This window comes from Pleurodeles waltl, chromosome 2_1 (assembly GCF_031143425.1).
Source record: "Pleurodeles waltl isolate 20211129_DDA chromosome 2_1, aPleWal1.hap1.20221129, whole genome shotgun sequence".
NCBI classification, from domain to species: domain Eukaryota; kingdom Metazoa; phylum Chordata; class Amphibia; order Caudata; family Salamandridae; genus Pleurodeles; species Pleurodeles waltl.
In genome coordinates, this window is record NC_090438.1 from 414,111,613 (window position 1) to 414,124,564 (window position 12,952).

A 12,952-nucleotide genomic window follows, 5' to 3' on the forward strand; every position below is an offset into this window, starting at 1 on the left:
GTAAAGCCGCGGTCAGAAAAGGGGAACCGGCGGTTTCCCGCCGGTTTTCCCCTGGCCCAGGGAATCCTCCATGGCGGCGCTGCTTGCAGCGCCGCCATGGGGATTCCGACCCCCTTCCCGCCAGCCTGTTTCTGGCGGTTGTCACCGCCAGAACCAGGATGGCGGGAACGGGTGTCGTGGGGCCCCTGGGGGCCCATGCCACTGGCATGGGCAGTGCAGGCGCCCCCTAACAGGGCCACATACAGATTTTCACTGTCTGCTTTGCAGACAGTGAAAATCGCGACAGGTGCCACTGCACCCGTCGCATCCCTGCAACTCCGCCGGCTCCATTCCGAGCCGGCTTCCTCGTTGCAGGGGCTTTCCCGCTGGGCCGGCCGGCGCCCTTTTGGCGGTCGCCCGCCGGCCCAGCGGGAAAGTTGGAATGGCCACCGCGGTCTTTTGACCGCGGGGCGGTCATTCGGCAGTAACCGCATGGCGGGCGGCGCCCGCCGCGTTCAGAATGACCGCCTTTTTGCCCCTTGGTGTGAATTTTCTTGACTTTGTATAGCTTTGAGGTGAAGCTAAGTCTAAATCTATAGCAAAACATAAAAACTCTTGCATTTGAGTAGTTATGAGCAGCTAGGTAAACCAAATCCTGTGCCCTGCATACTACTGGCCAGTTATGGTTTGCTACACAAATCATTACTTACATCCTACCGTGCGGTTGTGGTTATCCTGAATCTAGGTGTTCAAAAAAACAATACATCTGTCAAAACATAAAATTAAATGCCCATTTTCTATGGCAAAATGCATAGACTCTAATGAAAGTTTGTGGACTAAGCACCAGATATCCTGTTTAGGTTAATGAAGTTTTGTAGGCAAGACATCCTGTTTGATGATTGCAAGTGAGAAAATTTACAGATCTGAAAAAAATTAGTTGGGCTGAGCTCAAAATAAATTATCATTGTAAACTACAAACTGAAACTATGCATCACCTAAACACTTGTTATGTTATGTTTTGTTATGTTATTTTATGTTGTGTGTTATTTTATGTTATCTTATACTATCTTCTCTTTTCTTACCCTATGCGTATTTGTAAAGAGCACTGTCACTCGCAAGTGTATCTTGGTGCTAAGCAGTTGTGTGTGCCAAGCCTTTCCTATCGTAGGTTGGTTAATTGAAAAACCAGGGTCCAGAAAAGAGGAGGAAACCCTGACGTGGAGTGGGAGGCTGTGTGAGTAGGGGTCCTGCAGAGCACAGGTATCTGTGTGATTGATGGAAGTAGATGTGACTGTTTGGGTAGGTGGAGTCTATGATGTCTAACATTTTGACTGTGTGTGAGAAATTTGAATTCTGTTCATTTCTGTATCAGGAGCCAGTGGAGTTCCTTAAGGTGTGATGTGTTTAAAGTGTGAGACTGAAAATTAGTCTGGCTACCAATTTCTGAATGGTTTGTAGTCTTCCAGCGAGATGCTTGGTGATCCTGTTGTAGAGGTGTTCCCAAAGTCCAATTTGCTGGTGACTAGAGAGTGAGTGACAGAATTCTCGTGTTGCTTGGGAGCCACTTGAAGATCGTCCTCAACATCATCTGGGTGAGGAAGCAGGATGCAGTGACGGAGGTGATTTGTGGTCATGTCCAGTTTGCTGTCAATAATTATTCTGAGATTCCTGTCATGGGATTTTGGTGTGGGTATTTGTCTGGGTTCGGTCGGCCACCAGTGTGGTCCCATGGTGAGGTGTTCTTGTTTCAGGCAGTTGGCTTTCATCCAGTTAGCAACATCGATCCTGGAGGTGGTGAAACGTGTTTTTTTGTCTTGGGGGCCTTGTCCGAAAAAGAGTGTGGGTTGCGTGTCAATGACATAGCAGAGGATATTTGATGTTCTTTGCCTGGATAATGTTTTCTGTAAAGTAGATTATTGGTAAAGGCAGGTAAGTACCTGCACTTAGCAATAGGCTACTATCCTCCACTTAAGTCCAGTTAGGTCTCAATAATTTAAGCCCATCTCAAGCCTTGGTAGCTTGGCCACGAGTGACAAAGCTTAACTTCATAAATGTGTAAAGCATTTAAAAATCACAAAACAATAAATACGTGAAACACAAAACACAAAAAAATCCAACACAATGTATAGAAATAGATTATATTGTTATCTTTGAAATGACACCAAAATTTATAAAATTGGATAAGGGGAACTAGAGATATGAATTTTTAAATAATTAGTGTTTTTTAGCACCCAGAAACAAAAACATCTGGTCGCACCTCGACCGGGGCAAAGTCAAAGTTTACGGCCAACGGTGATGGAGCCCTGCTCGGCTACAGTGAGCAGAGGAGGCCTTGGTCAAAAGTTTACCTTCGACTTAATCATTTTCTTGAAGATTTTCTTCAGTGGGATGAAGTTCCCAGTCCGATCCGACCTCCCTGGATCCCTTCCTCAGATACGTGTCGCAGGAAACCTCGGTGAAGATTTCTATGTTTGGACTTAGATGATTTTTCGAGATGAAAATCCTTTGACCAGGCCAAACCTGAATCTTGAAACAACGTCCCTGGAGCTCTCTTCGGATACACTACGCATGAGGTCCCGATCAACATTCTACATTCGGACTTAGTCACTTTTTCAGAGATTTTCTTCAGCTGGACGAACCTGCAAGTCAGGCCAGGTGACAGTTGAGGCAAGCCGGCTAGAGTTGCCGCAGCGGGTCGGTCCCTCTATGGAGTTTTTTCCATAAAGTTCTCCAATCTTCTCCAAACTTCTGGATCTCCTTCCAGAATGTATTTTAAGGTATTTTAGGAGTCCACAGCTCACCCCAAGGTTTGAGAAGCTCTGAGGTGGTCCGTGAGGGTGCAGACTACAACTCCCAGAATGCACCTGGCCCAAACTCCAAATTGGCCACTCGACAGTTGTAAGAAAGTACCATCTTGCCAGGCATTTTACCCCCATTTTTACATGTATTTCAGTTTGTTTTTGTCTGTCTCACTGGGATCCTGCTAGCCAGGACCCCAGTGCTCATAGTTTGTGGCCTGAATGTGTATACCTGTGTAGTGACTAACTGTGTCACTGACGCTCTTCTAACCAGAACCTTAGTGCTTTATGCTCTCTCTGCCTTTAAATTTGTCACTATAGGCTAAAGACCACTTTTACCAATTTCAATTGACATACTGGAACACTCTTATAATTCCCTAGTATATGGTGCCTAGGTACCCAGGGCATTGGGGTACCAAGAGATCTTTGTGGGCTGCAGCATTTCTTTCGCCACCCATAGGGAGCTCAGACAAACCTTTACACAACCATTTTCACTGCATTTAAGTAACTTATAAGTCACCTATATGTCTAACCTTCACTTGCTGAAGGTTAAGTGCAAAGTTACTAAGTGTGAGGGCACCCTTGCACTAGAAAAGGTGCTCCCACATAGATCAGGGCCATTTCCCCAGACGTCGTGAGTGCCGGGACACCATTACATGCATGCACTACATATAGGTAAATACCTATCTGTAGCTTCACACGGTAACTCCAAATATGGTATTGGGGAGCCAATTCCATGCATCCCCGGGGATCCAGTATGGACCTGGGTACTACCAAACCAGCTCTCTGGGGTTTTCTCTGCAGCTACAGATGCTGCCACCCCAAAGACAGGGTTCCGCCCTCCTGGGGTCTGGGCTGCCCAGTCCCAGGAAGGCAGAAAAAAGCATTTCCTCTGAGAGCAGGGTGTTACACCATCTCTCTTTGGAAATATGTGTTAAAGGCTGGGGAGGGGTAGCCTCTCCCAGCCTCTGGAAATGCTTTGAAGGGCACAGATGGTGCCCTCCTTGCATATGCCAGTCTAAAACAGTTTAGGGAACCCCTAGTCCCTGCTCTGGTGCGAAACTGGACAAAGGAAAGGAGAGTGACTACTCCCCTGTCCATCACCACACAAGGGTGGTGCCCAGAGCTTCTCCAGTGTGTCCCAGACTCCTGCCATCTTGTTTCCAGAGGTGTGAGGGCACTCTGGAGGCCTCTGGGTGGCCAGTGCCAGCAGGTGATGTCACAGACCCCTCCTGATAGGTGCTTACCTGACTAGGTGGCCAACCTTCCTCTGAGGGCTATTTAGTGTCTCTCCAGTGGACTTTTCCACAGATAACGACTTGCAAGAATCCAGCAGGACTACTCTGCACTTCTCTCTTTGCCTTCCGCCAAGGATCGACCGCTGACTGCTCCAGGACGCCTGCAAAACAAAGTAGCCAGAAGACTACCAGCGACATTGTAGAGCCTAACCCTGCCGGCTTTCTCAACTGTTTCCTGGTGGTCATGCTCTGGGGGCTGCCTGCCTTCACCCTGTACTGGAAGCCACGAAGAAATCTCCTGTGGGTCGACGGAATCTTTCCTCTGCTTCAGCAGGCACCAAACTTCAGCTTCACCGGTTCCCTGGAACCCCTCTCATCCTGACGAGCATGGCCCCTGGAACACAGGTGGTGGACCTAAGTGACCCAGACTGTTCAGTGGTCCAACTGTCCAAATTTGGAGGAGGATATCCTTGCCTCCCCTCTCCAGACAGTAATTCTGTGCACCACGTGAACTGCAGCTACAAGGGCTTCTGTGCACAGTTCCAAGAAATCCTGCATGCACAGCTGAGCCTAGGTCCCCGGCACTCTGTCCTGCGATGCTCAGCTCCCTGAGTTGATCTCCGGTGTCGTGGGACCTCCTTTTGCAGTGTTGGGACAACTGCTGTGTTCAGTCTTCTTGAACCCATGTTCAAGGACTCCTGCGGGTGCTACTTACTTGTGCGTGGGCTCTCTATGTTGCTGCGGGGCCCATCTGTCTCCTCTCCCAAGTGGCGACATCCTGGTCCTTCCTCGGCCCGGGCAGCACCCTTTTTCTCTAACCCCGACTCTTGCAGCTAGCATGGCTTGTTTGCTGCATTTTGCCAAGGAAACACTTCTGCATCCTCCAGCATACCTTGGGACATCTTCTGCATGAAGAAGAACATCCGACCTCCTTTCGTTGTTGCAGAATCTTCAGCTTCTTCCAACCGGAGGCAGCCATTTTGCACCTTCATCCGGGGTTTAGTGGGCTCCTGCCCCCTTGGACATTTTTGCGACTCTCAACTTGGTCCCCTTCCTTTACAGGTCCTCAGGTCCAGGAATTTGTCTTCAGTGCTTTGCAGTCTGGTCTTTGCAAAATCCCTTATCATGACTTTAGTGTGTTCTGGGGAAATAGTAGTACTTTACTCCTACTTTCCAGGGTCTTGGGGTGGGGTATCTTAGACACCCTGTAATATCCTTGTGGATTCTGTTCCACACTCCATGCAAAGGAAGATTCCGGCGTGTGGGTGCGTGGAACAGAACCAGAGAAAACACAGTGTGGAGGAGGCAGCGGCGGTTGTGGTGTCTCCCACCCGGTCTTTATCTTTACCAATAAACTATCCTTTATTGAACTCACCGCATCGGCCTGGATTATTTCACTGGCGATGAAGGGTGCAATGCACCCATCGTATCCTGGGAGGACTGGAAAGATGGTTTCGAAACATGTGTCCTGGCTGTGGGCGGAGATATTTTCATGGCATCCAGAAAATTGGCTATTTTGAAGCACTGTTTGGGTCCAGAATGAAGGCGCATTTTGAAACATTTACCATATCCTTATGGGGATGAAGACCAGAATGAGGATGAGTATGAGGTTGCCATGGAACAGTTGAACTCCAATTTTGGAAAGAAGAAAAATGTTGTTGTGGAGTGTTTTAAAGTTTTAAAAAGGAGCCAATTGCCAGGAGAGTCTGTTGAAAGTTATGGGCAAGTTTGTGGATTTTGCCAGCCACATGCAATTATGGTCATTTTCAGGATGAAATGCTGAGAGACCATCTGTTTTTGAAAGTTAATGATAGAAAAATTCAAGAAAAATTGTTGAATACGGAGGATCTGGCTCTACAGAAAGCCATAGACTTTATTAAAAGTTGAGATAACGAATGATGGTTTAAAGGAACTATCTACCGCGCCATGAGCTGTGAATGCGGTCAATGCAGAAGGATCTAAGTTCAAAAAGGGAGATCAAATTGGAACTTCTGCGAAGATGGATGGGAGAAAAGATATTATTTGTTATAAATGTGGCTTTAAGGGGCACATAGCGACTGATGTTTGCTGTCCAGCGGCTGGGCAAGTGTGCAGGAAGTGCAAGTCCAAGGGACATTTCGCGAGAGTGTGCAAAGGGAAGCAAATGAGTGTAAGGAGGGGTAGAGCAGCACTCAATTCAGTAGGAAGTGATAGTGAGGACATTGACACTCAACAATTTATTTTGCAGGTGGTGGATGTTGGGAGTGTGAGTTCCAGTGGTCTGCTCTGTGTAATTAAGATTGATGGGGAAGATATACTCATGATGGCTGACTCTGGCGCAAGATATACTTTGATTGGAAAAGAAAACTTATCTAGTTTTCCGGCGCATGATATTAAACCATCTGATGTGCATCTGCTAGCTTATGGTAACAAACCTATTGAGCTTGTGGGGTATATGGATGCTTCACTAGAATTCCAAGGGACAGTTATCATGTCTAAAGTATATTTTGTGGAGGAGGGTACCAATTTATTAGGTTGGCCGCAACAAAAAGATCTCGGCATCATTCTTGATCCGAATCACCCTGATCAAGTATTGGGGTCGAAGTCTAATGTACACATGGTGCAAAGGGCCAATTTTATAGAGGAATTCCCTCAGGTATTTAGTAATAAGTTAGGAAAGTTAAAGGGGTTTATGCATAAAATTGATTTGAAGCGGGATGCTGTACCTAAGGCGCATAAACCACATCCCGTTCCTATTGTGATGAGGGAACAATTACGACAAGAGTTGTCCAAGTTGTTGGAGCAAGGTGTAATAGAAGAAATCGAGGCGTCTGAGTCGTTGGCGCCAGTGTTGATTGCTAAGAAGGCCAATGGTGACATGCGTTTGTGTGTGGATCTGTGCAATTTGAATGCTGTTATATGGGTGGATAGACATCCTCTGCCCAATATTGGTGTTATCCACAGTGAAGGGGGCGAGTGTATTTTCTACTTTGGACTTATCATCTGCGTATCACCAGATTGAGTTACATCCTGAGTCACGGGCGTTAACCTCTTTCATTACTCCCCAAGGGGGCATATAGATTTAAGTGAATGACTTTCGGTTTAGCGTCTGCGTCATCAGTATTTCAACAGGCAATGCACCATTTACTTAAAGATATCTTATGTGTTACTTATTTTCAAGATGATATCTTGGTGTTTGGTGGAGACCAGAAAGAACATGATGGAGCTATGAGGAATGTGTTGAGTGTTTTAAGGGAGAGCGGGCTGACGATCCAATTGGAGAAGTGTAGATTGAGTGTGCCGGAGGTGGAGTATTTGGGTCATTGCATTAACAAAGATGGGATTTCTCCTAAACTTATTTTGGTAGAGGAAATAGAAGGCGCGCCTTCTCCAGCCAGCAAAGATCAATTGAGATTGTTTTTAGGCCTAGCGGAATATTATTCAAAGTTTATTCCCAAGTTTGCCGACAAGACTGTACACATGAGGAAGTTGCTATGCGTGAGGGAGCAATTTGTGTGGAGCGAGGCTTGTGAGAGGGAGTTTTGTTTGTTGAAGAAACAAATTGCCTCAGCTCCAGCTCTTAAACCGTTTGTCACAGACAAGACACATCTAAGTAATTGAATTTTGGAAATATTTTAAGGGATCCTCCAAATTAGAAAAAAACAAAGCTTAAAGTGACTCGCAAACTTTGCTATAACGTCTCTAGTTGGGAACGATCAGTTTAGTACTCTTTCAGATATCAACCATTTCGAGGCAATTGAAGGCCAACCTTGACGGAGAATAATACAGTAGTAAAGCACAAAAAACACAAAAGGAGAGAAAAGCTGCTAATGGCAATGAATAATCACATGCCAAAAGTGTAGCATTTCTTCCTGGTTAAATCATGCAAGAAGAATAGATAGAAATTACACCTAGCATGATGTGGTTAATTCCCATTTGAAATACTGTGGAAAACATAGTACTAAAAAAGCGAAAGAAATACACAATGTTCAGCACTTGCGAACAGTTATTTTTAGAACTTGATATTCTGGCCCTTTTATCCCTTTCAATTCCCCCTCAATCTCTGTAACCAACCTATCATTTAAAAAAAATATATATCATTTTTTAAAGCTGGCTGTGTGTAATAAGAGAATGTAGTGGGAGTTCGCCATTTATTGCAGGATAGGCTCATATCCTGGCCATAGCCCAAGTCCAGTGCCCAAGCTCCATTAAGAAAAATGGGAACTATTCACCAGCAGCAGGTTGAGTACATTGTCTGGCCATAGGCCATGCCCTATGCCCAAGCTCCACTGCAAATGTCCAAAGTTGAGTACAGATCAAGTTGGGCACCCACGGCAGGCATTGACTATCTGTGGTAGGTTATGCACTGGACTTGTTGGCAAACTTTGTGCTACTGCCAGTCAGTAGTGCATGCAGCTACATTCTCTATGCATGTGGGTGGGGTTGGCCACCTATTGACTGGTCACAGCTTCAATTGCAGGGACTTGCCATGCACAAGGTCCTACAAACAACATGTGCTGCACAACGTTTGTGACACATGCCAATCACCTGAACACCAGGATTTTCCTCAGGGGCGATGTCTTGCCAACCTCTCCTTCCTAGCACTCTATTTGATATTGCGAATCCACCAATCAACCAGCAGGAGTACCAGAAGGGAAAGGGGGATGGTACAAAATAATACAATAAGTCTTGGCAGTTCAGCTACTGGAGATCTGGATGCCGCCTTACCTCAAGTACTGCTGTGGGAAAACAGGGCTGATTGCAGAGGTCCCCTGAATTTTTGCCCCCATTTTTCACTTTTGGATGGTGTTTTCCTGACTCTGATGGTGCCCTCTGTACTACTAACCAGTCTCAGGGCCTGTGCTCTGTGTAAAAGGAGTATGGAAATTAGGCTAATTATAATTGGCTAAGTCAACCTACATATAAGTCCCTAGTATGTGGTAGGACATGTAGGTTTAGGGACGCAAGCATAGGTGGTCCACCATAGGTGAACTGCTGAGGTGCCCAGTGTATTTTCAAAGGGAGGCCTGCCTTGATGGCTGCTTTTAAACTAGAGTTACATGCAAATTGGACTTTGGAATTAAAAGTACTTCCAAAGTCTTAAACTACCTTATTTTTACATAGATGTCACCCCTAATGTGTGCGCTATGTGGTCGTAGGGCTGGGTGCCATGTAACTATAAGTAGGGACCTTATAAAAATAGTTTTGTAAGCCCTGATGAGGTAAAACAGTCAAATTCGTTTTCCCTCATTGTAGGGAATGGCCTCCATAGGCTAGAATGTGGAGACTTTATTTTAATTTTTAAAGTCCCCTTAAGTAAAATATACCTCAAGTTTGGTATCAAATTAATTTTTATAATAAATCCCACAACTTACAGTTGTAGGATTTAATATAACTTGTTCAGGTACAGAAATTTAAACTTTACCTGAAAAGTTGCCAATTTCAGCCCTGCAGTGTTTTTGCTGCTTTGCTCTGATTGTCCAGCCTCTGGCATCCTGGCCAGGCTGGCTTGATGAGATGTGAAGTCGCCTGGCTCAACACAAAGAGATATGCCTGGGGGAGGAGATCTTCCCTCAGCAGATGGAGAGGCAGAAATTGGGGATAGCTGCCAAACTGGTTTTCAAAGGCAGGGAAGGACATTTGGAGCAAGCCAGCACCTCCTTCACATACTGCAAACCCAGACAGTTAGGTGCCCCCCTGATTAGATTAGGAGAGGGCAGGAGAAGGGTGTGTTTAACAATTTTAGCAACACCAGTGGGTGGGCTCAACCAGATGTAACCTTCAAAAAACACTTTCAGCCATGATGGATTTTTGAGGAATGTTGCTTCCTGGGATTGATCTTTGCCACACTTCACAGGAAGTGTTCATCTCAGAGGGAAGGGCGCTGCACCTGACTGGAGAAGCAGGACCCCTCCCCCCTTTTTTTACCCAGGAGCAAGGATAAAATTGCAGACCTGCAGCCACACCTCAGATCCCTACCAGATTCCAACAAGGAAGAACTACAGAAGAAGAAGGACTACCCTGATGCACCCCTGACCTGCACCTGGACAATGTAGTCTGGAGGACTGCACCAGCTGCACATTTGGGCTCTACCACAAGAAGGACTTTGTCTGGCTTCAACTGGTTCAAGGTGGGACTCCCTTTTTGCTACAGGTGAACAATTGTAACCAGAGTCCCCTTCACCAACTCTTGAAGGAACTGACCAGCTGATCACTCTCCAGTGGCCAAAAAGGAGTTTGCGCCCAGTGCATACTGGGAGTTGTAGTCCGCACCCTCAAGGAGCATCTCAGAGCTTCTGGAACCTTGGGGTGAGATGTGGATCTCAAAGGAACCTTAAAGGAACATCTGGAAGAAGATCCATAAGTTTGAGAAGATTGGAGAACTTTTGGAAAAAAGCTCCATAAAGGGACCAACCCACCACGGCAACTCTAGCCAGCTTGCCTCAACCGCGACCCGGCCTGACTTGCAGGTTCATTCCGGTGAAGAAAATCTCAGAAAAAGTGATTAAGTCCGTACGTAGGAAGTTGATTGGGATGGACCTCCCAGGCACTGTATCCGAAGAGGGCTCCAGGGACATCGGATCAAGATTCAGGTTTCCCCAGTCGAAGGATTTTCATCTCGAAAAAACTACTAAGTCTGAAGGTAAAAATTTCCACCAAGGGCTACCGCGGTGCATAAACTTTTACTTTGCCCCGGTCAAGATGCGACCAGATGACCAGATTTGCACTATTCGTTTCTAAGCGCTAAAAAGCATTAATTCTTTAGAAAACCATATCTCCGGTTCCCCTTATCTGATTTTATTTGTTTTGGTGTCATTTTAAGGATAAAAATATAATCTATTTTTATAAAGTGGTGTTGGATTTTTATATCTTTTTACTTATTTATTGTTTTGGGATTTTTAAATGCTTTACACATGTCTCCTAAGTTAAGTCTTGTCGCTTGTTGCCAAGCTACCAAGGAGCTGGGTTTAATTTATTGGAACCTAACTGGACCTAAGTTGAGGTTAGTGGCCTATTGCTAAGTGTCGATACTTACTTGCCCTTAACAATAACCCATTTTCCAACAGCTGCCCTCTGTAGTAGGATGTCAAGTTACATTTTCTAAAAGAGAGAAACAGTATTACTAGGGACATCACAGTACTATTCAATGATTTACTCTTCTGTGCGTTTAATTAGTTTAATGTTCATCATCATCCTCTTTCAGACATTATGTAAATATAGTTCCTTGAGGAGCTGCCTCTGGTCTTTAGACACTTATCAACCTTCTCTTAATGTGGGCAATCCTCTTGGCTTGTTTCTGAATTACAAATGTGACACATGTCCTGCTTCATGAGTCCTGAAAACAATTTCTAAAGTCCAGAATCCTTTTAGTGCACTAGCATGAGTCACAAACCACTAGCCTGGGATACAGCTTCTAATTGGCCAAAGCTGTTTTCCTCTATTGGCAAATGTTATCTGTGCTGTATAACCTCCTTCTCAGAGGCTTATATTAGCTTACTTGACTTTTGGGAATTATTGCAGGGTGTAATGAGCTTTGAAGGGTTAATCTTAGAAAGTCTTGTATAGCTTGACTATAGGTTTCCAGCTCTGTTGAGATATCTATCCTCCACTTTTCCAGGGATAATTCATTTGAAAAGTAAATAACTCTGATCGGAAGATGGACATTTTCTCATTTCTCAGTAACTACTGTATGGATTGACACTACAACTAGCAACGCCATTCATATAGACAAAGTTCTAATTTCAATCCAAAATTGATATGATTCTTTTCAGTGTTTTCTGCTGTAGTGAAGGGCAAAATATTATATGGGATCACTTAATGATCCCCTTTTATTTCCACCCCTTGTTGCCTCAACAAAAAACTTGGCATGACAATTCAAATTCTTTGTAGTGATGCATGCAGATTTCTCAAAAAACTCAAAAGTTACAAAAAACAAAGGAGCCTGTTCATTGGAAACTGGGACTGGACTCTTCCATGATATGACAGATCTTATTATAAACATTGTAAATAAAATTACTAATGAGATGACATATCATGTTATCTTAGTCACTATGGCAGGGATAACTATGAATGGTATATTGTTTATTTTCTTGGGTGTGCACTGTTATTCAATTAAGTTATGCTTTTAGGTGTTATTTCCTATGGATATAATTATTACGAATTTGGTGTGCTTATTGTGGTTGCTTGACAGATCTGCATTCGCTTCTGTCCACTACTGAAAGCAACTGAACCAATTTAAATCAAATTCGCATGACACCAATATATTACTAAGAGGAAAGTCTTTGCTTTTGATTGACATACTGTAAATGCATTCAGTAGTTTCATGTGGATTTCGAAGGGTTAAAGCTAGGTTAATTTGGATAGTTAGATGGCAAACTGTCCTCAAACTCAAGTTTGTAAGCTGTTCATGGATCCAAGCTTAAAAAAGAAGAAACCTAATTGGATGAGGGAACCTTCCCACCCATCATCAATTCAGGTCACCAAACTCAAAGCTAAATGAGTGGAGGCAAATCTCTGAACGACACTAGCAAAAATGTTTTGCAGCCGCCAATACAGGATGAGGGTTACTAAACATACATTTAGAGGGGGCGGGCTGATACTCTGAATCTTAGGCCTAGGTAAGAGGCCCTCTCCATAATCTTCAAGCAAGGTCCATAAACTCAGCACAGAAGTTGAGCACCCTAACGGGTTAAGAATGCTATGGACTCTGGAAGACTTGCTTTGAAGTTGGTAGCCTCAATTTCAAGTTTGCATGCTATGAAACCTGAACCCTGATTTTATATCTCTGAACAACAGACTCATTTGGGTGCTGTTTCCAATAAAAAAAAAAATCTTATCTTATTGAAATTATTGGTTTGAGAGCGAGCCTGTGTCATATTGAAATTTAGGGATTATGTTGTTGATAAACTGAAACTTTTGAAAATGTGCACAATTCGTAGACTTGCACCTGAGTACATAT